The sequence below is a fragment of the Schistocerca cancellata genome, chromosome 5, assembly GCF_023864275.1.
Source record: "Schistocerca cancellata isolate TAMUIC-IGC-003103 chromosome 5, iqSchCanc2.1, whole genome shotgun sequence".
Taxonomy (NCBI): Eukaryota; Metazoa; Arthropoda; class Insecta; order Orthoptera; family Acrididae; genus Schistocerca; species Schistocerca cancellata.
Window position 1 is genome coordinate 438,849,767 of NC_064630.1, and position 26,090 is coordinate 438,875,856.

Below are 26,090 nucleotides of genomic sequence, written 5' to 3' on the forward strand. Positions count from 1 at the left end.
TCTTACACCTAAATCCGAGGGGGATTCGATGGTGAGTTCCCCTTAGCAGTGGACATTCGATGACTAATCACTGAGCTCTCCTGAGCGACCAATCTTCCTGTTGCTGTTTCTCTACTGACAACACAATACTCCCCGCCACTTTTTATACTGGCGGATAAACTTCTCGCGACATCGAGTGCTCAATTCCGCATTACATGGGGGAATACTTTTGATGAGTCAGTGTGGCTGCGGCGGCTGTTTCTGTTAGTCACCGCAACAAGCATTAAGTGAGCAGCAGGTACTTGGAAGCGAAGTGCGCCGAGAGCTGGTGCGGGGCGGCGTGTTTATGTGGGCGGTGGGAGGACAGGTGAGCTGAGGTGTTTGCCGTGGAAAAGTACGGCGCGGTGTCAGAAGCGGGGGCGCCGGGAATCCCTGCATAACAGCTGCACATTAGAAGACGACCACAATCTGTTATGTCGACGTATAATGAGCTTACTATCGGGGACGACCTAGTCAAGTTCCCACTTGGTCAGAAACTGATATGAAGGCATCGGAAAAATTTGAAGTGTATCGTGATGTAGATTCGTAGACGCGTTCACGGCTCATTATCGGCTGATCCTGAACATGAAATACGCGTGCATGCCAACCGCAGAGAGGAGGTAAGTGGTGCGCGGAAACGACGAGGTGAACTACTGTCAACTCGCAGTTTATGAATATTAACGAAAGCACAACAGCCGGTTTTAAATACTGCTAGCGGTCGTTTGTTAAAATGAACAACTAGTGTGTTAATGCCAGCTGAAAGAAACATCAGTTTCGCGTAGACGACTTTTCCTTCCACAGGGAGAACAAGACATCCACCGGCAAAATTGCGGAAATTATGCAGAGATACTTTCTGAGTAATTTGGTGTACAGGACCCGTCTTCTCCAGTGGCGCGTTGAGCGGTAGTTACATTTCGTTTGATTTTTTTACTCTCATTTATCTCTGTGTGTGTACTGCAGTGAAAATATCTGCGTGCCAGTGCAGATGTCGAAGGTATGCGTTGTTTGTCTTGCTTGAAAACAACTCGCGGCGCTTGCCATTGTCCACAGCAACGCCCACTTTACTCTTCGGCCTGAAGCCTGAACTACGTACTGCTCGGTTCTGTCTCGGGTTTGTTTTCCACAGTGTGAGCTGTACGCTAACAGTGATGCAGCGAGTAACGTTAATATTGGTCATTACGAGAGTTTTAATTTGCACCATCATAGGTTTATTCTTAACAAAACAAAAATAATCGAGTACTATACTGAGATACATATCGAATATATAACAGCTGAACTTTTTTTACACAACTTGTAATAGTCGTTAAATAATACGATTTAAATAAAACATTGTTCGATTTTCAAGTTACTTTAATATTTGGAAAATTGGCGCCGGCCTTTATGGCCGAGCGGTTCTAGGCGCTTCAGTTCGGAACCGCGCTGCTGTTACTGTGCGCATGTTCGAATCCTGCCTCGGGCATGGATGTGTGTGATGTCCTTAGTTAGTTTAGTTTAAGTAGTTCTAACTCTAGGGGAGTGATGACCTCAGATGTTAAGTCCCATACTGCTCAGAACCATTTGAACCATGTCTGACAATTGGCAGTGTAGCACTTGCTTTGATCGTTCACTCCAACTTATATATTCTGAGTCACAAGGCAGTATTTGTTTACAAGCACGGTCGATTGTCGAGACGATACAAAACTGAACCAGTTTTGATATGCGACAATTTGTGATTTTTCATAATTCGATAGGTATATCATATACACAAACTGCTGCCACGCTCAACATGTGTAAGAGAACTGTAGTACATATCGTCAGACGATTCAAAACCGATGGCCCAGTAGTCTGTATATCTCAAAAGTGCGAAACAAAGAAGTTGGATGCACGAGACAAGAGGAACCTAATACGAAAAATAAAGAAGGTCCCTACATTCGGTTCCCCCCAAATCAGCAAATCAGCTTCTAAATGAGTCTGGAAAGAAGATAAATCCTCAAACGATTCGCAGAACATTGCAAGATAGTGGCTACAGTGAAAGAGTGGCTAGGAAGATACCGTACCTGCATGAACAGAATCTAAAGAATGGATTGACTTTGCTAAAGAGTTCAGTACGAAGGAAGAAACACCGTGGAACGACGTTATTTTTACCAATTCAAGTAAGTTTAACATTTTTTGGATCAGATGGACGAATGATAGAATGGCAGAAGAAGAATGAAGAATTTAAAGTCACAAATGTTGAGCCGACTGCATCTTGAGAATGTGTGGGGAGAACCAGAGCGACGTGTTAGAAAAACATCATTGTCTTCCAAAGAAACTTTGAGACGTCGATTAAAAGAAGAATCGGGCGATCTGTGTATTGACTGTTTGAAAAAGATCATTAGCAGTATGCTGCAGCGTTTGAAAGAAGTGATACAGTAGGAAGGCTGTCCGAAAAGACATTGAAACATATATTTTTCACAAAAATTTGTCTTGAAATGATTAGTTCTGAAAAGTGTCCGAATGTTGAAGTAACATGAAAATAGGACCTAGTTTTATTTAAATCGTAATACTAAAGACTTTTTGTAAGTTATGTGAATAAAGTTTATGCTATTATTTACAAGACGTATTACTTGACATAATACTTGGTTGTGTTTTCTGTTTGTTTTGTCAAGATTAAATTTATGGTGCTACAAACTAAAAAAATCGTATAATGTCCGAATTTTAACACCACTCACTATACGTAACACTGTGCCGATCAAGAATTGGCCGACATGCAAGTCGTGTTTGGGGACACTGAGCGTAATAGAAGACGACGCGTGTAAATTTGGCTATGCAAACTGACGGAGTATTCTTTTAGACGAGATACTAAGCCCTAAATCATCATTTTACGAGTATATAGAATCCAGACAGATAAAATTTGTTATATAGCCACTCTCACTGATAGCAGGTTTTCTCAAAACACGACTATCTGTCAATATTTGGAAAATCTTGTGGTTGGCTGATTTGAACAGCACAGACTTTGTAGTTTACAATCCCACTGCGGTCTTTCGAGTCGAGAACCAGCTCCCTGTGTCAATCATAATGGAGCCTTACAGCTTCCATCTAACTCGAGCCGCAGAATAAGTTGACTTTTGTACATATACAGAGCTATGTTAGATGTTGACACTTTTACAGACGTACCAAAATATTAAAAAAATTTAAAAATCGGTCATGTTTTGTGAAATGATTTGTCTAAAAGTAAGAAATAAATTGATTAGAAAAACATCTGACGCGCCTTTTATGAGGTTCGAAATCACGTACAGCAAATAGGACTGCATGGTCTATAATAATCCACTAGACAAATACGCTGTCAGCACTAGCACCCGTCAGAAGCCTGAACAACCACCTTTTACAGTGCGGACCGCTGCGAAGCGTGCAGGAAAATGATGATGATTATGTTTGGTTTGTGGGGCGCTCAACTGCGTGGTTATCAGCGCCCGTACAAATTCCCAACTATTTGCTCAGTCCAGTCTCGCCACTTTCATGAATGATGATGAAATGATGGACAGCACAAACATCCAGTCATCTCGAGGCAGTTGAAAATCCCTGTCCCCGCCGGGAATCGAACTCGGGACCCCGTCCTGGGGAAGCGAGAACGCGACCGCGAGACTACGAGGTGCAGGAAGAGAGTCAGTGCACTATGGAAGGTACACACAGGTATGTGGAGCGATGCCGGCACCAGCACAGTGGCCAGCTGCACTAAGGTTTCGGTTGAGGATCCAAGGTGCGAACAGAGCGATCGATGTGGTCCCACAGATTCTAGGTTGGTTTTAAATCCGGCGAGTTTCGTGGGCACGAGAGTGCGACGAACTCATCCTGGCAATCTTCGAACCATGCCCTTACACTGCGACCTGTGCAACACGTTGCTCTTATATGATCTAGAGGTGAACGTGGTCCCCAAGGATAGATGCATGCTTGTGTTGATCCATAGTGCCTTTCAGAATGGCGAGATCACGGATCACCCAGAGAATGGTAGGAAAACATTCCCCAGAACATAACGCTCACTCCTCCGGCCCGGTCCTTCCAACGCGCCAACGGCCATCAGTCCGATGGAGCATAAATCGTGATTCATCTAAAAACACCACCTTCCGCCTCTCAGTGAACGTCTGGTTGCGTTGTTGCAAATTGCAGCCTTAGTCGGCGATGAACAATAGTCAGCATAGGTGCACGAACCGTCCGTCTGTTACGAAGGACCATATGCAACAACGTTCGCTGTACGGTCGTTGAGAAGACACCTTGGTTCATCTGTTCGGTCAGTCGCTCACCAGTTGCACGTCTGTTCCCCCGTACACATCTCTGCAGCCGTCGTTCATCTGTCATCTATAGACGCTGTTATGCCTCGTGATGACTGGGTGTTGTGCGCTGTCCTTAGGTTAGTTAGGTTTAAGTAGTTCTAAGTTCTCGGGAACTGATGACCATAGATGTTAAGTCCCATAGTGCTCAGAGCCATTTGAACCATTAGGCGCGGTTACATCACGGTTTTGGGTAGCGCCATTTTGCCATGCGCGGTGTATTTTAACCAGAGGACACGCGAACAGATTTCAAAGTTAGCCGTTTCGGAAATGCTCTCACCCTTGGCCCGAAAGCCAATGATCATGCACTTTTGGACGTCAGATAAATCGTTCAGTTTCTGCATTACAACGGCTGCGCCTCCTCTTCTCTCCACCTCCCATTCCCCCCGCCCCCCCACCCTTCTACACGCTTTATATATCCTACACTGCTAGTGTAACTACCTTCCGTCTGTGAGTGGTTATTACACGTCGAACATAGGCGGTGGTCACATTAATGCAACTGAACCGTGTATCATCTCGTACTTCATCAATTAAATTCCGGGACTGCAGGAGCATAAACTGTGCCTGCACTCCCGAGTCGTAGTAGATGGATTAATACAATGCGAAAATATCAAGATGCACTTCATCTAGTTCTCTTTAAAACTTTAAGATTCTATGTTAAAAACTGAACTTTAAATTCTCTATCAGCATTACATTTGCTATAATTATTTCGAGCATCATTCAACGGCGTGCCAAATTTCTCTATTCTGCTTTACTTCTTACTTTTAGACAAATAATTTCAGAAAACGTTAGACAGTCTTTTTTTCAATATTTTATAAAATTTTGTCAGTTAAACGTGAAAAGTTGGTAGGCCATGAAGAGGTAAACTTCTTTAGACTTTATTTACATCGCAGCAGAAAGCCTGAAGAGTCACATCGCAGCAGATGTTCAGAAATTTTTCAATTTTTCCTGAAATCACTAATTAAGTTTTTCATAACTAAATATTCTCAATCTGTGCATTTCCTCACCCTTCGTTACCTATGAAAATTCGCACAAAAATGCATCATTTAACGTCTAGGGAGTCTTGTTTTCCCTCTGCGCAAACATTTGACCAAAAACAAGTTGGCTCACGATTCAAATTACGTGCAAAACTGTAGCGTCTGTTGTGATTGGCAGAGTGAGGTGGTTATCAGTTCAGAAGACGGCAGTGCGACTGCGCACGACAAAGCTATCAGCTGTTCAAATCAACCGACGTCTTGTTACGTGCTCGCTAGAAAAGGGGTTCGAATATAGGGTCTCTGGACGTGTGTGTAAAAAGAAATCAGGGAAACGTGGTCCATCAGATGTCTAGTGACGAAAGGGCACTTTTGCTTCTTCAGGGAAAGCAGCAGGGAACGAGACGTTCACCCCCGTCTGGCCTAGTATGAACCTAGCGTCAGAGATAACTGGACAGTTTTCCACATAAGTCGGAAAGGAAAAAAAATGATAAGGAAAGCACATTACGGTATTAGTCTTATCTAATAAGCCGCTATGGTGAAGGCTTGAATTTTGCTCCTTCACCCCTTTGGCGACCAGTCAGATGACGCCGAGGCGCTCCGTCGAGGACCACGGAACGGTAGAGCCGAAACTGGGACAGCACTGTGCTGGGTCGGGCAGGAGCTCCCCAGCTACAGCAAGAGCTCTTGCGTGGCGCCGGATTTATTAATGGCTCGGGCCGGTCCTTTGTACCTGTGCGCCGGAGCGGCTGTCGAGTGATGTGCCGGGGAAGTGACTGCACGCCGAGTGAAGGCGAGGGCCCGTGGTAAATACTCGTAACACTATATCAGAGCGGCGCCGCAGACGCCGGCAGCCGACACTGAAGGCACGTGCCGTCCACAAACGCCCGCAGAGTCCGTCTCTGTCAGCATTCAGTTGTTGCAATAAAGTAACATGTTGTCATACTATACACGGTGTTTCCATAAGAGGGTCCAAAAATGTAACAGGACATAGACAATGCTCCACTTCACAATTTGAGGTAGTGAACCTGGGGTTGGAGAAGCTAGCTTAAAGAGACGTGGAAGTAAACTTCTACATCTATTAGGACACTCTGCAAATCACATTTAAGTGCCTGGCAGAGGGTTCATCGAACAACATTCACAAAAATTCTCTCTTATTCCGAGCCCGTACAGCGTGCGGAATAAACGAACACCTATATCTTTCCGTGCGAACTCCAATTTCCCTTATTTTATTATGATGTTCGTTTCTCCCTATGTAGGTTGGCGTCAACAAAATATTGTCGCAATCTGAGAAGAAAGCTGGTCATTGAAATTTCTTGAGAAGGTTTTAATGATGTCCACCCCAAATCCTGTATACATTTAGTGAAACTCTCTCCCCTACCTCGCTATAATAAAAAAACGTGCTGCCCTTCTCAAAAATGGTTCAAATGGCTCTGAGCACTATGGGACTCAACTGCTGTGGTCATAAGTCCCCTAGAACGTAGAACTACTTAAACCTAACTAACCTAAGGACATCACACACATCCATGCCCGAGGCAGGATTCGAACCTGCGACCGTAGTGGTCACGCGGTTCCAGACTGAAGCGCCTTTAACCGCACGGCCACACCAGCCTGCATGTGCTGCCCTTCTTTGACTTTCTCCATGTACTACGTCAGTCCTATCTGGTAAGGATCCCACACCGCCCAGCAGTATCCTAAAAGAGGATGGACAAGCGTAGTGCCTCTTTAGTAGATCTATTACATTTTCTAAGTGTCCTGACAATAAAACACAGTCTTTGGTTATCCTCCCTTACAATATTTTGTGTGTGTTCCTTCCAATTTAAGTTGCTCGTCATTGTAATTCCTAGGTATTTAGTTTAATTTACGGCCTTTAGATTTGACTGATTTATTATGTAATCGAAGAACTTTAACGGATTCCTTTTAGCACTTATGTGGATGACCTCAAACTTTTCGTTATTTAGAGTCAATTGCCAAATTTTACTTCATACAGATATCTTTTCTAACTCGTTTTGAAATTTTTTGTTATGATGACTTCATCAGTCGATAAACGACAACATCATATACAAACGACCCAAGACGACTGCTCGGATTGTCTCCTAAATCATTTACGTAGATAAGGAACACCAAAGTGCCTGTAACACTACCTTGGTAACGCCAGAAACCACTTCTGTTTTACTCGATGAATTTCAGTCAGTTACTACGAACTGTGGCCTCTCTGATAGGAAATCACGAATTCAGTCAGATAACTGAGACGACATTCCATAAGCACGCAGTTTCACTACAAGCCGCTTGTGTGGTACAGCGTCAAAAGCTTTCTGGAAATCTAGAAATACAGAATCAATTTGAAATCCTTTGTCAATACCACTCCACATTTCATGTGATTAAAGAAAAATTTTGGAAATTTGTGGTAATTTCCTATGGGACCAAACTGCGGAGGTCATCGGTCCCTAGGCTTACACACTACTTAATCTACCTTAAAGGAACTTACGCTAAGGACAACACACACACACACACTCGTGCCCGAGGGAGGACTCGAACCCCCGACGGGGAGAGTCGCGCGAACCGTGGCAAGGCGCATCAGACCGCACCGCTACGCCGCGCGGCGTGATTAAAGTGCTAGTTCTGTTTCAGAATGTTGTTTTCTAAACCCGTGTTTTCTAAACCCGTGTGTCAATAGACCGTTCTCTTCGAGGTAAGGCATGATGTTCGAATACAATATATGTTCCAAAATCCTGCTGCATATCGACGTTAATGATATAGGCCTGTAATTCAGTGAGTTACTCCTACTACCTTTCTTGAATATTGGTGTGATCTGCGCAACTTTCCTGTCTTTGGGTACTGATCTTTCGTCGACCGAACGGTTGTATATGATTGTTAAGTCTGGAACTATTGTATCAGCATACTCTGAAAGGAACTTAGCTTGTATACTCTCTGGATCGGAAAACTTTGTTTTTTAAGTGATTAAAGTAGCTTCACTACTCCGAGGATATCTACTTCTACGTTCGTCATGTCGACCAATTTGTGTAGCATTAGTGTTTTCCAGCTTATTTACTACTAACATGCGTACAAGTTTACACGTACTGTTCTGTTTATTTACGTGTACATTATTTCTTCCAAGGAAAAAAGGACGACGAGCCTGATTACCAGGAAGTCATGATGCAGGTTTTGCTTACTTGTCCATATGGTGGCTCTGTGGTATCGTATTTACATTGCCCAATGACAGAACGTGCTACAAATCAACGGCAGACCTGTTCATTACTCAGCGCTATTCAGAGACGTACAGCACAATACAATGGAGAAATACCGGTACGGTATTTCCTGGTCGCTGATTTGGAAGGGCAGGTCCTATTCCACGGCCTGCGAGGTCACCTGACCTGAATCTCCTTGGTTATTTCCTATGGGAATATCTAAAGTCACTTGTATGTTAGACCCCAGTGGATACGGAGATGGAATTAGTCGCCAGAATTGTAGCTGCCTGTGATGTGATCCGAAACACATCAGGGGTATTTGTTAGGGTACGTCATAACCTTGTTCGCCGATGTCTTGCTTGCAAAATGGCTCTGAGCACTATGGGACTTAACTGCTGAGGTCATCAGTCCCCTAGAACTTAGAACTACTTAAACCTAACTAACCTAATTCACACCGGGAAAACTGTTGTAATATCACGGATAAACTTAAAACCTTCTGATCCAACCATGCCTGCGTGCCTTTTCAATTGACAAGAAGACAATTTAAACTCCCTGGCAAATTAAAACTGTATGCCCGACCGAGACTCGAACTCGGGACCTTTGCCTTTCGCGGGCAAGTGCTCTACCATCTGAGCTACCGAAGCACGACTCACGCCCGGTACTCACAGCTTTACATCTGCCAGTATCCTTTCTTTCAGGAGTGCTAGTCCTGCAAGGTTCGCAGGAGAGCTTCTGTAAAGTTTGGAAGGTAGGAGACGAGGTACTGGCAGAAGTAAAGCTGTGAGTACCGGGCGTGAGTCGTGCTTCGGTAGCTCAGATGGTAGAGCACTTGCCCGCGAAAGGCAAAGGTCCCGAGTTCGAGTCTCGGTCGGGCACACAGTTTTAATCTGCCAGGAAGTTTCATATCAGCGCACACTCCGCTGCAGAGTGAAAATCTTAACCTAAGGACATCACACACGTCCATGCCCGAGGCAGGATTCGAACCTGCGACCGTAGCGGTCGCTCGGTTCCAGACTGTAGCGCCTAGAACCGTATGGCCACTCCGGCCGGCGTCTTGCTTGCATTGTGGTTGATGGCCATCACTTTCAGCACATTTCGTAAGATACAGTACAAATGTACATTCAATGTGTCAATGACAGTATTTGCAGTTAACTAATGTAAATAAAAAAAGTACACAATAATATGATTTTATTCCTATTATCTCCTTAAGCTGGCTTCTCTGAACCCACGTTCCCTACCTCAAATCGTTCACTGGAGCATCTTCTATGTCGTGTTAAATTTTTGCACGCTCTTACGGAAGCACTCTTATAGTTTCGGGTGAAAGGCGTGGTTCCTATCCTTGCTTGGTGAGATGATGTTACAATAACTAATGTAATGTACAATGGTATGTAACTAGTTCTTGTACATGGGATTATTAACGAGATTACGATGCTGTTTTAAGCCGGTATACGTTGAAGGTATGTATTCTGTAAACATAAAAAGCGAGTAGGACGGAAAATTATGTTAATCTTTTGAAACGAGTCACTGTCGCCTTTGTCTGTTAAAACATTTTATTCACACAATCCACTTTTGTAGTTTTCGCCACTTATCTATTTTCAGCGACAATTATCTAAATCAGGGGACCTGTACGATACTTTCTCACTTTTACAGTTTTAAATGATGACAGTATTGGAATAAGTGTAATTGTGCGAATAGAGAGAAAACATCTTCCAAAACGAATCGAAGGACGTGAAATAATAACCATGAATTTATGATACATCCTTGTACATATATTTCATTGCACGTAATTGTGAACGTAATTTTTTATGGCGTATTACAATACCTCGGTGTGAACGATTTTTTAACGTAAGAACGTAATACTCTTGTAGTTCTTGTTTTTCATTTTTTAAGGGGGATAAAAATGTTAGTTGAAGCCTACAAGTTAGCTGAAGGCTACGTAGAAATGTTCGTGAGTAAAGATGGTATTTGGTAAATACCATCCTGCTCTTTGAAACGTTTGTCCCTGCGACTTGTTTGTAGTGATAGCAAATGCAGTTTTAACAGACAATTGTCTTCTTGAACCAAAATGAGATTTTCACTCTGCAGCGGAGTGTGCGCTGACATGAAACTTCCCGGCAGATTAAAACAGTTTTAATCTGCCAGGAAGTGTCATATCAGCGCACATTCCGCTGCAGAGTGAAAATCTCATTCTGGACACATCCGGCTACGCTGTTCCGCAATATCCTTTCTTCCAGGAGCGCTAGTTGTGCAGGGTGCGCAGAAGAGCTTCTGTGAAGTTTGGAAGGTGGGAGACGAGGTCTGGCAGAATTTAAGCTGTGAGGACGGGTCGTGAGTCGTGCTTGGGTAGCTCAGATGGTAGAGCACTTGCCCGCGAAAGGCAAAGGTCCCGAGTTAGAGTCTCGGTCCGGCACAGAGTTTTAATCTGCCAGGAAGTTTAAATTGTCTTCTTGTCAATTGAAAAGCACGCAGGCATGTTTGGATCAGATGGTTTTAAGTTTATCCGTGATATTACAACAGTTTTCCCGGTGGGAATTAGCGGAGCATTAACTATAAATTCACTGAGTTTTCTTACAACAATACGTGCTCCAGTGACTAAGCCCTGTTTGGCTTTAAGGTTTCTTATCAACATGACGATTGTGTTTTTCTTCATTATAAGTTTATATGGCTGAAATCCTGACGTATCTAATGAGTAAGAATTCTACAGGCTGACAGAATTGGTTGTCAGTCCACTTGTCGAACTGTACGGAGTCAGAAGTGTAGGAAATCTTTCCATTTTCCTCCACAATGTTCTTCACATTCTTCATTTTTATTATAGTGCAGTCTTGACCTTTAACGCACACTATTGATGTGTTGGTATATTCCTTCACGTTTTCGTCACTATTGGCTTTGATGACAATAGGTAAATAACAATTCAAGGCGACAATGATAAATACACTCCTGGAAATGGAAAAAAGAACACATTGACACCGGTGTGTCAGACCCACCATACTTGCTCCGGACACTGCGAGAGGGCTGTACAAGCAATGATCACACGCACGGCACAGCGGACACACCAGGAACCGCGGTGTTGGCCGTCGAATGGCGCTAGCTGCGCAGCATTTGTGCACCGCCGCCGTCAGTGTCAGCCAGTTTGCCGTGGCATACGGAGCTCCATCGCAGTCTTTAACACTGGTAGCATGCCGCGACAGCGTGGACGTGAACCGTATGTGCAGTTGACGGACTTTGAGCGAGGGCGTATAGTGGGCATGCGGGAGGCCGGGTGGACGTACCGCCGAATTGCTCAACACGTGGGGCGTGAGGTCTCCACAGTACATCGATGTTGTCGCCAGTGGTCGGCGGAAGGTGCACGTGCCCGTCGACCTGTGACCGGACCGCAGCGACGCACGGATGCACGTCAAGACCGTAGGATCCTACGCAGTGCCGTAGGGGACCGCACCGCCACTTCCCAGCAAATTAGGGACACTGTTGCTCCTGGGGTATCGGCGAGGACCATTCGCAACCGTCTCCATGAAGCTGGGCTACGGTCCCGCACACCGTTAGGCCGTCTTCCGCTCACGCCCCAACATCGTGCAGCCCGCCTCCAGTGGTGTCGCGACAGGCGTGAATGGAGGGACGAATGGAGACGTGTCGTCTTCAGCGATGAGAGTCGCTTCTGCCTTGGTGCCAATGATGGTCGTATGCGTGTTTGGCGCCGTGCAGGTGAGCGCCACAATCAGGACTGCATACGACCGAGGCACACAGGGCCAACACCCGGTATCATGGTGTGGGGAGCTATCTCCTACACTGGCCGTACACCACTGGTGATCGTTGAGGGGACACTGAATAGTGCGCGGTACATCCAAACCGTCATCGAACCCATCGTTCTACCATTCCTAGACCGGCAAGGGAACTTGCTGTTCCAACAGGACAATGCACGTCCGCATGTATCCCGTGCCACCCAACGTGCTCTAGAAGGTGTAAATCAACTACCCTGGCCAGCAAGATCCCCGGATCTGTCCCCCATTGAGCATGTTTGGGACTGGATGAAGCGTCGTCTCACGCGGTCTGCACGTCCAGCACGAACGCTGGTCCAACTGAGGCGCCAGGTGGAAATGGCATGGCAAGCCGTTCCACAGGACTACATCCAGCATCTCTACGATCGTCTCCATGGGAGAATAGCAGCCAGCATTGCTGCGAAAGGTGGATATACACTATACTAGTGCCGACATTGTGCATGCTCTGTTGCCTGTGTCTATGTGCCTGTGGTTCTGTCAGTGTGATCATGTGATGTATCTGACCCCAGGAATGTGTCAATAAAGTTTCCCCTTCCTGGGACAATGAATTCACGGTGTTCTTATTTCAATTTCCAGGAGTGTATGTTTACCATTGCGGAAGGTATATTCGTTTAGAGAAGTCAACTAGTACACCGGACAGAGGGGTGTGCAAAACTACGAGGAAACATTAAGAATCAAAGACCAAGACCAGAGTGCTCGATTTATAAAGGGCTGTATTGCCCAATCTGACCACAAAAGAAGAACTGAAGAAATAGAAGAAAGTTTCAGGAGTCGGATTACATTTAGCGTGAGAAGATATCAGTGACAAGTTCCGCTGACGACATTGCGAACTTCTGGGAAAGTGAAGGCGCGAATGAATGGTCGCCTAAGCTCGGAATGTGAACTGAGATACGAAAGAAAGGCGGGAATAGTGAGGGAGAGCAGAAATGAGATCAGGGACAAACTTAACATCAAAATTGGGATCCACATACTAGACAGAGTGAAACGCATGATGGTCGAAGCAAGGAGTATACAAGAAACAGACTAGCATAGGCAAAGAGGACATTCCTCGTTAACACAAGTCTACCATTATCAAACATAGACCTTAATTTGAGGAACAAGTTTGTGAGAACTTCAGTGGAATTAGAGGGCGAGGTAGAGGGGAAAGATTGTGGAGGAAGACAGAGTCTGGAATATATGAAACAAATAATTGGAGACATTAGGAGAAGGTTCTACTTTGAGAGGAGGAGATTTGCACAACGTAGCGTCGCATAAAACGTGTCAGAAAACTGTTGTTTTTGTTCTCCGTCCAAAGACTGGGTCGATGCAGCACTTCATGCTAGTCTTCCCTGTGCGTTTCTTCATCTTTGCACAACCACTGCAACCTACATCCATTTCGCTCTGATGCCTGTAGTACACTCTTGGTCTCGCTTTACAACTGTAACTTCCATTTCCCCATTGCAGAAGTACACTCTAAGGCAAAAAAGAAAAAAAAGAACTTACACGTACCACGAAGGAATTATCCGAATCTGATGAAAATCATTGGATGTGGTGTACATATACAAACCAATGATTGCAATTTCTATAAAATTGGATAATTTATTCAAGAAAGACGTGCATAAATTGAGCAAGTCAGTAACGCATTGGTCCGCCGCCGGCCTTTTGGCTTTGATTGATGAAGTTGTTGGATGTCTTCCGGAGGGATATCGTGCCAAATTCTATTCAACTGGTGCGTTATATCGTCAAAATCCCGATCTGGTAGGAAGGTCCTGTCCACATTACTCTAAACGTTCCCAATGGGGGAGAGATTAGGCGATCTTGTTTCCCCATAAGGGGTTTGGCAAGCACGAAGAAAAGGAGTAGAAACTCTCACCGTGTGCTAGCGGGCATTAACTTGCTGAAATTTAAGCCCTCCATGGCAACAAAATGGGACGTAGAATGTCGTCGACGAACCGCTGTGCTGCAAGGGTGCTGCGGGTGACAACCTAAGGGATTGTTATGAAAAGAAATGGCACCCTAGAGCACCACTCCTGGTTATCGAGCCTTAGGGTGGCCGACCGACTGATTGGTATCCTACCGCTGTCCGGGGCATCTCCAGACAAAGTCTTCGGTCTGGAATCTCATTCAATGTAGTGGAATTTTATTCAGAGACAAGTTCAGCTTCAAACTGAGCCCCAATGATCAACGAAGATGTGCCTGGAGACGTCAGGACAGCAGTGGGATATTAACGCGACTGTCGCCCACCACACGGCCCGACAAATTGGTTCAAATGGCTCTGAGCACTATGGGACTCAACATCTGAGGTCATCAGTCCCCTAGACTTAGAACTACTTAAACCTAACTAACCTAAGGACATCATACACACACCCATGCCCGAGGCAGGATTCGAACCTGCGACCGTAGCAGGCGCGCGGTTCCGGACTGAAGCGCCTAGAATCGGTCACAGCAGCCGGCTACGGCCGACAACCAAGAGTGATCGTCTGGGGTGCCATTTCGTTTCATTTTCACTGTGATATAGGGTTACACTACCGACAAATACTTCCACAAAGAGTTTTTGATACTTTAATATATATTCTATATTAACAAGTTCTTCTTTTTAAATGACGAGAAAAAAGTGATACTTTATCTCTGACAAAGCTTTGAGCGGGTGAGCATTAGTATAGTTACATGAATTACTCATTAAATTATTTTCGCTATAACTAGCCACAATAAGACTCTCTTTCGTTTTCTGGCTGTTTCATTAAGTGCTTCCGTTCGTAGATGATGTCCAGATGTTAGTGGAAATTGCTTTAGAGAGACACTTTACGCCAACGCCTCTCAAAGACTTCCAACAGCTGAAGTGCAGCCGCAATCGCAGTCGAAAACATTTAGAATGAATAGCGAGAAACGATATTAAATGTGATGACAAGTAAAATCAGTAGTGAGGAAGGCATCCGAAGAGACAGATTTGTTGGGAGAGTCATGAGAAACTGCCGTGCATAGAAGATGTTGGTGCAAATGATTGTGCAATACAGCTCCAGTGCTTGAAGTCCTTATCAAGGTGGCATGACAGCAGACATGGCATTCAGAGACGCGCTGCCAGAATGTTAACAAGCCATTACAGCTCGTGCCAAAGTCCAGTAGATGTGCTCAAGGAACTTGAGTGGTATTCTCGGCGAAAGTCGACGACTTGTCACTCGTTATATCGCTCGTACGTGCCATATTTCTTTTAGATTCTCTACACTCAGGACATGTTCGGTTACCAGTGACACCATCTTCATTTTCGCGGACAGTTGTCCTCTAATTGGCAATCTACCTTCATGTGTTTTATGTAACTTTTCACTGTAAGTTTGTCTGCTACTAGTATTTTCATCTAGATTTACAGAAATGTTTAGTCGTCGACAGACACCAAATCGGATCAAATTCACCTTTCAGCCCTCAAGTAAGATGAAGAATCATGCCTATTCACTCCCGAAAAAGATAAAAGTGCCGGTTGTGTCAGAGAAACATCACCAAAGCAGTACTCAAAACGCCAGCGACTGGTCTGCATCACGTTTCCATGCTCATAAAACCTGTTTTTGCTAGCTTTTCTAAATTAGGAGCGTTGCCATTTCTCAGCCGGCTACAAACGATATTTTACAGAGGGTTATGAATAGCAACGTTGTGGCAACAGGTTGATAATAATCCAGAAAATGTTGATGCCATGATGCGCACGATAAATTATTCTTTAATGAAATTCGCGAGAGCCTGTACGATTATTATGCGGCTGGGGTCCGTCTTTGCTTATGTCCAGTGGTATCACTGTTGAAGAATACGGAACAAGACATTGGAATTTGAGTCTTTAGCAGTAAATACTCTAGTTTTTAACATGGATTTAAGAAGTGAGAAGTTATACAGGAAATGAAAGGGAAGGCGAAATGGGATCGGTCGGTTGTTGGAGGTGGATTACTTACCAGCATTACGTAAGTCATTCACGGATTGCATTTGTGATTTGACGATTTGTCTAAACTTTAGTTAAATTCGTATCAGCCCGCGGGAGAGTAGAACCTATTGCTTGAATCGGCGAGAAAATAATAAACTACTAGGGAGTGGTGAAAAGTAATGACTCTGAATATTTTATGAGAAAACTCGCAAAACCTTTCAAATAAAACACATATATTAACATTCTAATCTTTATTCATCATATATACATACTTATTTGTCTGCTGGTGTCGAACACATTTCCCTCAACGAGTAACCAATTTGTTGATACCGTCACTGTAAAATGTCTGACAGCGTTGACGGAGCCACATCATCATCTCTACATAGGTAGGTTACCCATCGCCATGTTACGCGCTACATTTCGGAGCCCTCTAGCGGCAGAGACAGACATGAAAAATAAAGATGTAGAATGTTAGTAACGTTTGTTTTCTGCGAAAGGTTTGAGAGGTTTCACTTATAAAATTCGGAGGCATTACTTTCAACACGCCATCGTTGTTGGGTTCAAATGGCTCTGAGCACTATGGGACTTAACTGCTGTGGTCATTAGTCCCCTAGAAGTTAGAACTACTTAAACCTAACTAACCTAAGGACGCCACACACATCCATGCCCGAGTCAGGATTCGAACCTGCGACCGTAGCGGTCGCGCGGTTCCAGACTGTAGCGCCTAGAACCGCTTGGCCACTCCGGCCTGCATCGTTGTTGGGGCTGCCCTTTCATTCGCGCCAGTGAACTGTAAATCTAACAAACTCAGTCTACAGAATAACGCGAATTTATGTGAGAATTATTTACTAAGAGTAAATATCAGCTTCTTTTAAGAGTAGAATTATACATAATGAGCAGAATGCTGTTTCCTTGCTGAACACATTGCTACCTGTATGTCGGTATTTAGAGGGTCCGGTTAGAGAAGCCTTTACGTCCTACGTACATATTTACGTATTAATTATATTCTTGTAACCTCAAGCACGTTGAGTTCAACAGACTATTTCGGTAAAGGATTACAGTTAGTAAGTGCCCCCCCCCCACCCCCCCGCCTTGGATTTCTCATGGTTGATGTGCGATGTATGTACATAGTACGCACTAGAAAACTCCTCTGAGATTTGTCTATTATGTTCTGTAGGGTTTTCAGGTTTCCCTTACAATTTTTGTTATTTTGTAGATAAGTGCGTTAAATGCGGAGTGGATGTGAACTAAAACGGTGGATTCACAGGAAAATTAGAAATGATTGTACCATTTACGAAGCAGGACTCACTTGTCGGTGTAATGTGTATTAAACACGGAGCAAATGTTTTCAACTTCGAACGTAGACCTTGGGCTACGCAACAGATCGAATTGTTATCACATGTGTTATTTCACATACACATTAGGTGGCTTCGCCAACTTAAGAACAAATCTTTTCCTTCTAACCAACGTAGACCTCTGAGTATGACTCTGCTCTTTATTATTGTCACACTAATCCGATAAAACTATAGAAGGACCATCTTATTCTTCGGATTCACATTCTCAAGAATGATTGATTATCATCTAATTTTGCCTGGCATCCAGTGTGTTGCGTAAAGTCTCCGCACGTCCCGAAGAATGCTTTCCATGTGACCTACTAGCGCATACAAGTGCAATGAAGTCATCATAGATGTCGCTTTTCGGCAAAATGAGCACAACTAAAGACCTGTAAATTCACATACACCCTCCGAAATTTCACACGAGTTACCAAGTGGGAACCTCCACTGTTCACATTCATTGTGAACAGCAAACGCCAAGATAGCAATCAACACAATTACTATTCAGGTACATTAACAAATAAGAGGCCGCGCAGAATAAAAATCCCAATCTCACTGCGCTAACAACAATTATCATCAAACTTTGCAGAGGATTTATGCTGCAACTCACTGTACAGAGGGGGAATGATTCGTCTACAAGCTAAGAAACTGTTTCCCAGAAGCCATTCATCAAAAGAACTAATATTGAACATATCTCACAAGGGGATCGCGCTTACTCGTCATCACCGAACCCGTCAAAATATCCATGGCTTTGCCAGAAATGAAAGTGATAGAATTAGGAGACCCAGATGGCCAAGCGTTTATAAAAAAAATACAGTATTTTTGGCACGGGTCGGGTGATACATGAGCCAATTGTGATATCTCTTTATATTCGATGAATTATTCTGATACAATTCTACCCTTGAATGACGTTTACTAATTTTCTATCTTCATACTCGCAGAATCCATGCGAAAAGTAGTTCATACAATAGCTATGCCATGAGCGCATAAGTATTCTTTGTAGTACTCTCTCTGGTGGTTGTTAGAAGAAAAAGAAAGGGAGCTTCCGAGATTGTCTTCGTGCCGATTAGCCTGAGCTTGGTTTGGAAGAACTGTAATCTGATTATTGAGATTTATAACAGAAGATAACTGATACGAACTGTACGATTAAAAAGGAAATATATATATAGATTGCTCCTTCATACAAAGGTGTGTATTTGACAATTGAGAATTAATGATATTTATCGATATATTGCGTAGTTGTTAATCAGAAGGGACTTCCGAAAGACTGGATACGAACCTGCATTTAATAATCCAAGAGCTCCATTACTTCTCCGAAAGGTTAAACTTCATCAAAGCCAAATATCCGCTTGATCTGAGGTTTCCCGACTGATTATACAGCGCTCCCAAAATTACGAGGCATTTTATTTGTACAGATTAGCAGACTGCCGCAAAGTACGAGCCTGCAGAGAAGAAGAATCATCGCCTGATTTCATTCTAACAAGTAAAATTTCAGAATCATTTTGAGTGACTGAGCTATGACTGTGTTTCCTATCATGAATGATTGATTGCTCGAACGAATTGAGAGCTACAGAATTACGTAATAGGAGGAAAAATTACACAACTATGCTAACATATGAAACTCCCTGGCAGATTAAAACTGTGTGCCGGACCGAGACTCGAACTCGGGACCTTTGCCTTTCGCGGGTCCCGAGTTCGAGTCTCGCGCCGGCACACAGTTTTAATCTGCCAGGAAGTTTCATATCAGCGCACACTCCTCTGCAGAGTGAAATTTTCATTCTATGCTAACATAGTTGGCAAACAGCAGCTGGCGGATAGAAAAGTATACAAAACGGTGATGTGAGGATCATGAGGTTGAGTCCCCATATAGGAATTTTTCTGTTTCAGTTTTTACGTCACTTGTGTAAATAAACAGAAGTAATGCTCAGTATAATGTATTTATTAATATTTTCTTAACAGGTATGCACAGAAAAGGTAAAAGAAAATTTGGCATTGCAAATAGATTTTCGGGAAGAGTATATAACGAGTACGTGAGAACTTCGTATGTAAAATGAGATTTTATTATTTTATAGCTGACGATTTACACGTGATGGGGTGATAGGGTAAAACAGGGGAACGTATTGATCGCGTGCAGCTACCGAGGGCTGGTCAGAGGTCAAAATGAAACTGACCAAAGTCCTGTAAGCCTTAATTACGAATACAGTTGTAGTCTGACATGGTCGTGTCTCTTATAAACATTTTATGTAGTGGGCAAAATACATTGTGCGCGTCGCAATCTGTGATCTGTAGAGATGGTACGTATGTAGTGACGTAACACAGCAGGGGCAAGTCGCGGCGTAATGTGCGCGGTAGCACTCGCTGGACGTGGGCGTTTGTGCTTTGGTGGCGCCCCTCGAAGGTGTCATGAACACCTCACTGGAAACGGACGCACTATAATGCAAACGCTCAAGACAAATGAACATTGTAAAAGACGAGTTGATGTATTTGAATTTATGAATTACAAATATTAGGATCTGTTTCACAATTGATGTACACAGTTGCAAAAAAAAAAAAAAAAAAAAAAAAAAAAAATACAAAAGATTAGCGTTTAAGAAGTGTTCATCATTCAGTAACTGGAAGTAGTGACACTCTCTCTACAGCATCATATTGCCTGGAGACGGACTAAGGAGGAGTAAGTTCGCAAACGGCAGTGGTAAGGAATACCCGCACCACGAGAACAAAACAAAAAAGCGACTGAATAGTGAAAGGTAACTTGGACCAGGTCACACTGATAGATCCGCCACACAAGATAGGGAAACACGGCACAGTGCTTGCTTGGAAAGTTATCTGCATAGTCCTCATGGATGCAAATACAAACGTCTCTTGGAAATTATTTGCAAATCCAAATTTTATTTTGCCTTTCTTTTTCATGCCTTTTATGAAACTGTTAATAAATGCAGTACAATGAGCATTATTTGCGGCGAAAGCGACGAAAACGTAAATATTGAAAAGAAAAAAAAACTGTTTCCACATAGGGACTGGATCCCACCACCCTCGTATTACCGTTCTGTACTGCTTCCGCTGCGAAAACCGCTGTCTGGAAACCACAGTAACACAGACGACTCTTGCTTTGACCCACCCGCGCCATAAATGCTAGTGTTTTCTAAACGCTTGGTCGTCTGAAGTTACCATTTCTGTCACTTCCATATACTGCCAAGTCCTACATATATAACAAATTAGAACGAATTCGGTGATGACGAGTATGGGCGGTTCCCTTGTAGGATAGTGGGGAAATAGTCATTTCCGTCTGTCTGTGGAATGATGGAAGAAGGACTTACGAAGTGACGAGTCTCGCTATTCGTTTTTTTTCATCAGGTGGAAGTGAGTGCACCAGTAGATCTCTTCTGAACGGTACGTACTAAAGAGTCAAGGTGGCGGTGAAATTCCGTGGACGTCGTCGGAGTGTCTGGAGCTCCCATTTTCCCTTCGGTTCCGACTTCTCCATTTACTCTACGAGGAAATGAGTTTTTTAGATACTAGCAACTTCAGACAGGAAGGTAACTGTTTAGACTCTTCCCTTTTCTGGATCAGTGTGATAAGCCAGCAGAACTAATCGTGTCACTGTTTTTAGAAACTCTGATGGATTTGCTGAAATGACATGCTCAAAGACCCGACATAATGGTTCAAATGGCTCCGAGCACTATGGGACTTAACTTCTGAGGTCACCAGTCCCCTAGGAACTTAGAACTACTTAAACCTAACTAACCTAAGTACATCACACACATCCAAGCCCGAGGCAGGATTCGAACCTGCGACCGTAGCGGTCGCGCGGTTCCAGACTGTAGCGCCTAGAACCGCTCGGCCACCCCGGACGGCCCCACATAATGCCTATGAAACGTCTTTGTAATTACTTGTAGCGTAACAAAGGTGCCCACAGTCATTGCTCTTATTGCCTATACTAGGCGATCACTGTACAATTGAGACAGTTGATGTATGTATCTCCGAGACTGGTTGATACAGGTCTCTACTCTAGCCCATCCTGCCCGTGCCTCTTCCTCCCTATATAACTACTGCGAACTACATCTAAATTATCTGTTCCTTATTGCAAGTGATGTATCCTAGTCGTTGAGTCGTAATCTATAGTTCATTGCTCCCCAATTGTATTAAGACCACTTTGTTAGTCACTCGATCTACTCTTCTGCAGCCTCACGTTTCTACAGATTCTATTCCATCCTATATCTCTTCTTCAGAAAAGCTTTTCTTGCTTTTGCCGTTCTTCATGCTATACCATCTTTACTTCTGCTATGGTCAATTATTTTGTTGCCCAAACAGCAGAACTAGTTTACTACTTTTAGCCCCTCATTTCCTAATTTGATTCGCTCAGCCCCATCAGATTTAATTCAGCTACACTTAATTGCTCTTATTATATTTTCCTTTTGATGTAGCTACGACATTATTTATGACTTCAGTATACCTAGTTGTCTAACAGAGAATAAACATGCTTCAGAAAAGCCAGGAGTGTTACGATTTGCAGTCTGTAATAACTTACTGGAAAGGTTTGTCCTGTGGACAAATACTGCAGAAGCAGTAACAGAAAGCTGCCGGAAACAGCATGCGCTCCACGGCTAGTGTTTATGAAACAAATAATATAAATCAATACATATTATAGAAATCTATATTCAGTGTGTGTGTGTGTGTGTGTGTGTGTGTGTGTGTGTGTGTGGTTTCCACATCTCCTCCTAAACCACTAAGACCGCTTGGCTACCCAGCGCTTCTCACACTTAGTACACATATACCTTACTGTCAGGCGACAGTGAGTGTGGGGTTAGAACCACCTATCTATCAAAGCAGAGGACGTGAGGATCAAAAAGATGCTTAGCCCGCAACACGTGAATTCCCAAAACTTACTCATCCAGAGTTTGGGAAGAGAGCACTTAGCTACTTGCAACAAACTTCACACATAAATTCAAACCTTTAAGAATTCTTTTCTCGCTGACAACCCCTACAAAACTAGGAAAATGTTAACCAGCTACTACTTTTCCATTAGTCATTTAGTAAAAGTGCCGCATGAGGCATGGCGTTATAATTTATTACTTCCTTACTACTAATTGTTTCGCAACACATTTTACAGACATTATACACATATGTCACTGAATGTAGGTGCAAAATTTTACGACACGTGATTCAGGAGATATGACATCATGAGCAATAGCATGCGAGAAAAACTGACGCATCATGCACGACGTTGAAATTTATTACTTCTTAGCTACTTACTCTACTAGGAATAAATTTCGCAGACAGTATCCACTTACGCCGCTGCATATACCTACATATCATTGTACGACACACGGTTCATGAGGTATAACGTCGTAAAGGGTGAAATGCGTGAAGCATCGTGCATGAAATTGAAATTTACTACTTCATTGCTGCTAGCTCCATTCGCAAGACATTTTGCAGACAGCATCGTCATGTGCTGCTGAACGTATCTCCGAACTTATATCACTGTACGACACGTAGTTCAAGAGATATTACGTTACAAATATTAAGCACACGGCCAAATGCTCTATGATACGGGCTTCGGCGCACAGCTATAAATAAATACCTGAGCAACGCCGGGTTTCTCCGCTAGTACTATTATATAAAGCGCAGGTTTATTTTCTTTTCTGTTGAATAATCATACAACAAACCAAAATATTTTCTTTTCCTGTGAATAATTACACAACAAACTCAAGAAACAACATTCTGTTCCGTGTCAAGGCTAGTTGTTGAAAGATAGAAAATTTTATTTTTCCTGTTGAATCTAGGCAAATTTCGTGATTTTATTTAGTTACAGAATGTTGATAGAAATGAAATTATAGTCTTATCTGTTTTCAACAATAATGGCTGAAAATTTGTCGGGCGCGCAGGATAACTGAAGGGTTTATCGTGAGCGTAAAAGGATACAGGTTCAAGACGACGACTCCTTGTAACTTCCTTGTATGTTTTGCTCTATTTATATTTTCATCTTTATTGTGATTAATGGAAATTAAATTGTATCTGCCGAACTCATACTAAATCTGAAACGTTGAGTAAAATGAAAATTAAAAAAAAAAAAAAATGGCTCTGAGCACTATGGGACTCAACATCTGAGGTCATAAGTCCCCTAGAACTTAGAACTACTTAAACCTAACTAACCTAAGGACATCACACACACCCATGCCCGAGGCAGGATTCGAACCTGCGACCGTAGCAGTCCCGCGGTTCCGGACTGCAGCGCCAGAACCGCTAGACCACCGTGACCGGGAAAATTTTAAACTTAAAGTATTCGAACATCTCACTGTACTCAGTTTCCGACGAGAACGACACAGCAGAACCTAATTATAGGAAATAATTTTGTATTTTGAATACGATCTAAGATTAGCTTGAGCACAAGTTATTAGTTCTACTAGTGTAGAAAAAAAATGAATGAGTGCTATACTGAGAAGTGCGTCATATCAAAATAATCGTTGATCTGCAAAGCTGAGAGACGGCTCCAAGAAAATCGATTTTTATTAGATGCCTTTAACACACACACACACACACACACACACACACACACACACACACACACACGATTTAGATACCAGAACTCACTGCAGTTGCCATGGTTCTTACATAACGTATGTTTCCAGAATGAGATTTTCACTCTGCAGCGGAGTGTGCGCTGATATGAAACTTCCTGGCAGATTAAAACTGTGTCCCGAGTTCGAGTCTCGGTCGGGCACACAGTTTTAATCTGCCAGGAAGTTTCATAACGTATGTTGACTGCAAGTCGGCACTGTCCCCTCTCGCGATAATATCTATTACTCTCTTATTTCTCGAAGCACACTTAATCTCCAAAGCGACAGTTTATCGTCGATGCCATAGCATGGCAATGGAAAGCGTCACCGAGGAAGATGTCGGCCACCTAGAACTCCCCCCGTTGTTCCGAAACAAATGCGCGCGTTCGTAATGGAGTCCTTTTACGCGCTAACCCAGTTTTAGCTGACACTCGTTTGAATGCTCCTTGAAGTTAATGCAGCGACTGGTATCAGATGAGCCACTTTCCGATGCTGGGAGGGCGAACGCCGGACCAACGAGCACGCATATTTTGAGATTTATCACGACGTGTCATACATAGGCAAACGTTGCAGCAGCAGCCCGTGTTTAACTTACACGCAACGCTGCTCTGCTGCTAAAGCTAAGGCCGGATTCACACTTTGGGGCCAACTTTGGCGCCAACGTGTGGATCGATGAAACAGCATTGGAACATATGTTGGTACGACTCCGCTACTTGTCGGTATTGCGACCAAACATCAAAGGCCGTTGTGCCAATATCGATACCCCGACTACACATTTGTACAAACGTTGTTTTTTTCTCTCTCTCTCTGCCTTTTAGAAACCGAGTTTGCTTGCTTATTCGTTCGTCCGTTTGTTCGTTCGTTCGCTCGTTCATCGTCACCGCATTTATCTCCATGTTGAGTTTTCGAAATATCTCAGGAAAGTGGAGCAATATTATTCACTCGCAAAATCGCAAATGCACCGGCCGCAATCTGTGGATCAGGCATGTTTATGTGCATGAATTCAAGTGAATGTTGGTTCCAATGTTTGGACGCTATCCCATAAATATTGGCCAATCTTGGTGCCAACGTTGGCATCATGTGTGGACGAAGGGTAAGAATTCAGCAATTCGCCTACATGTTATTGCTATAACATTTCATAAAGGCTGGGATCGGAAAACGATTTCAATTTTTTTCCACTTATTACGCCAATATATAAAATACGTGTGCGCGCGACTTGAGAAAATAAAAGACTATGTTAATTTGCAGGGTAATTCTCTCGTGTAAATATAAACGAAAGCGTGCCCTATACCTTGTAGGAAAACAGAGAAAAACTATTTTTTTTCTGAACTATTAGCAACCTAAGTTATATTCAAATATGTTCATATGTTCTATGAAGCGATATCACAGTGTTATTTTGACAACTGTCGTTATGATTTTTAATCCATTGTTATAGCCTGCTTATACGTAGCATTTACAGACAATATAGGCCTACATCTCGCGTCTGTCGAAAAGTCGGCTTAGCACGTTAATGTGTTACATCACTGATTACACTGTTACATGCTGTCATAATAGCCAGCAGTAACCGAGTAAAGTATTTGACTTTTATCTCACTTTTCCAAACCAGATCCAATAAACAAGTCATAGTTGATAGTTCATCAAGCTGTGAGGATTCACCTGGGCACCGTTCAGATGGCATTTGAGCAACAATAACAAAAATAAATATCTCAGTTCGGATTAGTACATAATATACATTACGAGCCACAGAAATAAACACGTTAGTGTTAATTGGATAAGAAGTAGAATTACATCTCTCTTATGGCACTGTCGTCTATGTCAGCAAACAGCACCTACATAGTAGATCGGGGCAGAAATGCGTCATGTTGCACAACAGTAAAGAACTGTTTCCATGATAATCATGAGTCTCTGAATTAACTACTGAAGTTATACCAGACGGAATAGCAAGTACTACCATCATCATTAACCATTGCCATACACCAAATAACTTCTAAATAACAATAGTCATACGCTCAATGAAATGCGGGAAAGAACGCGTTCGACATCGCAGAGAGAAAGGAAGGGAAGCGTGTGACGTACTTTA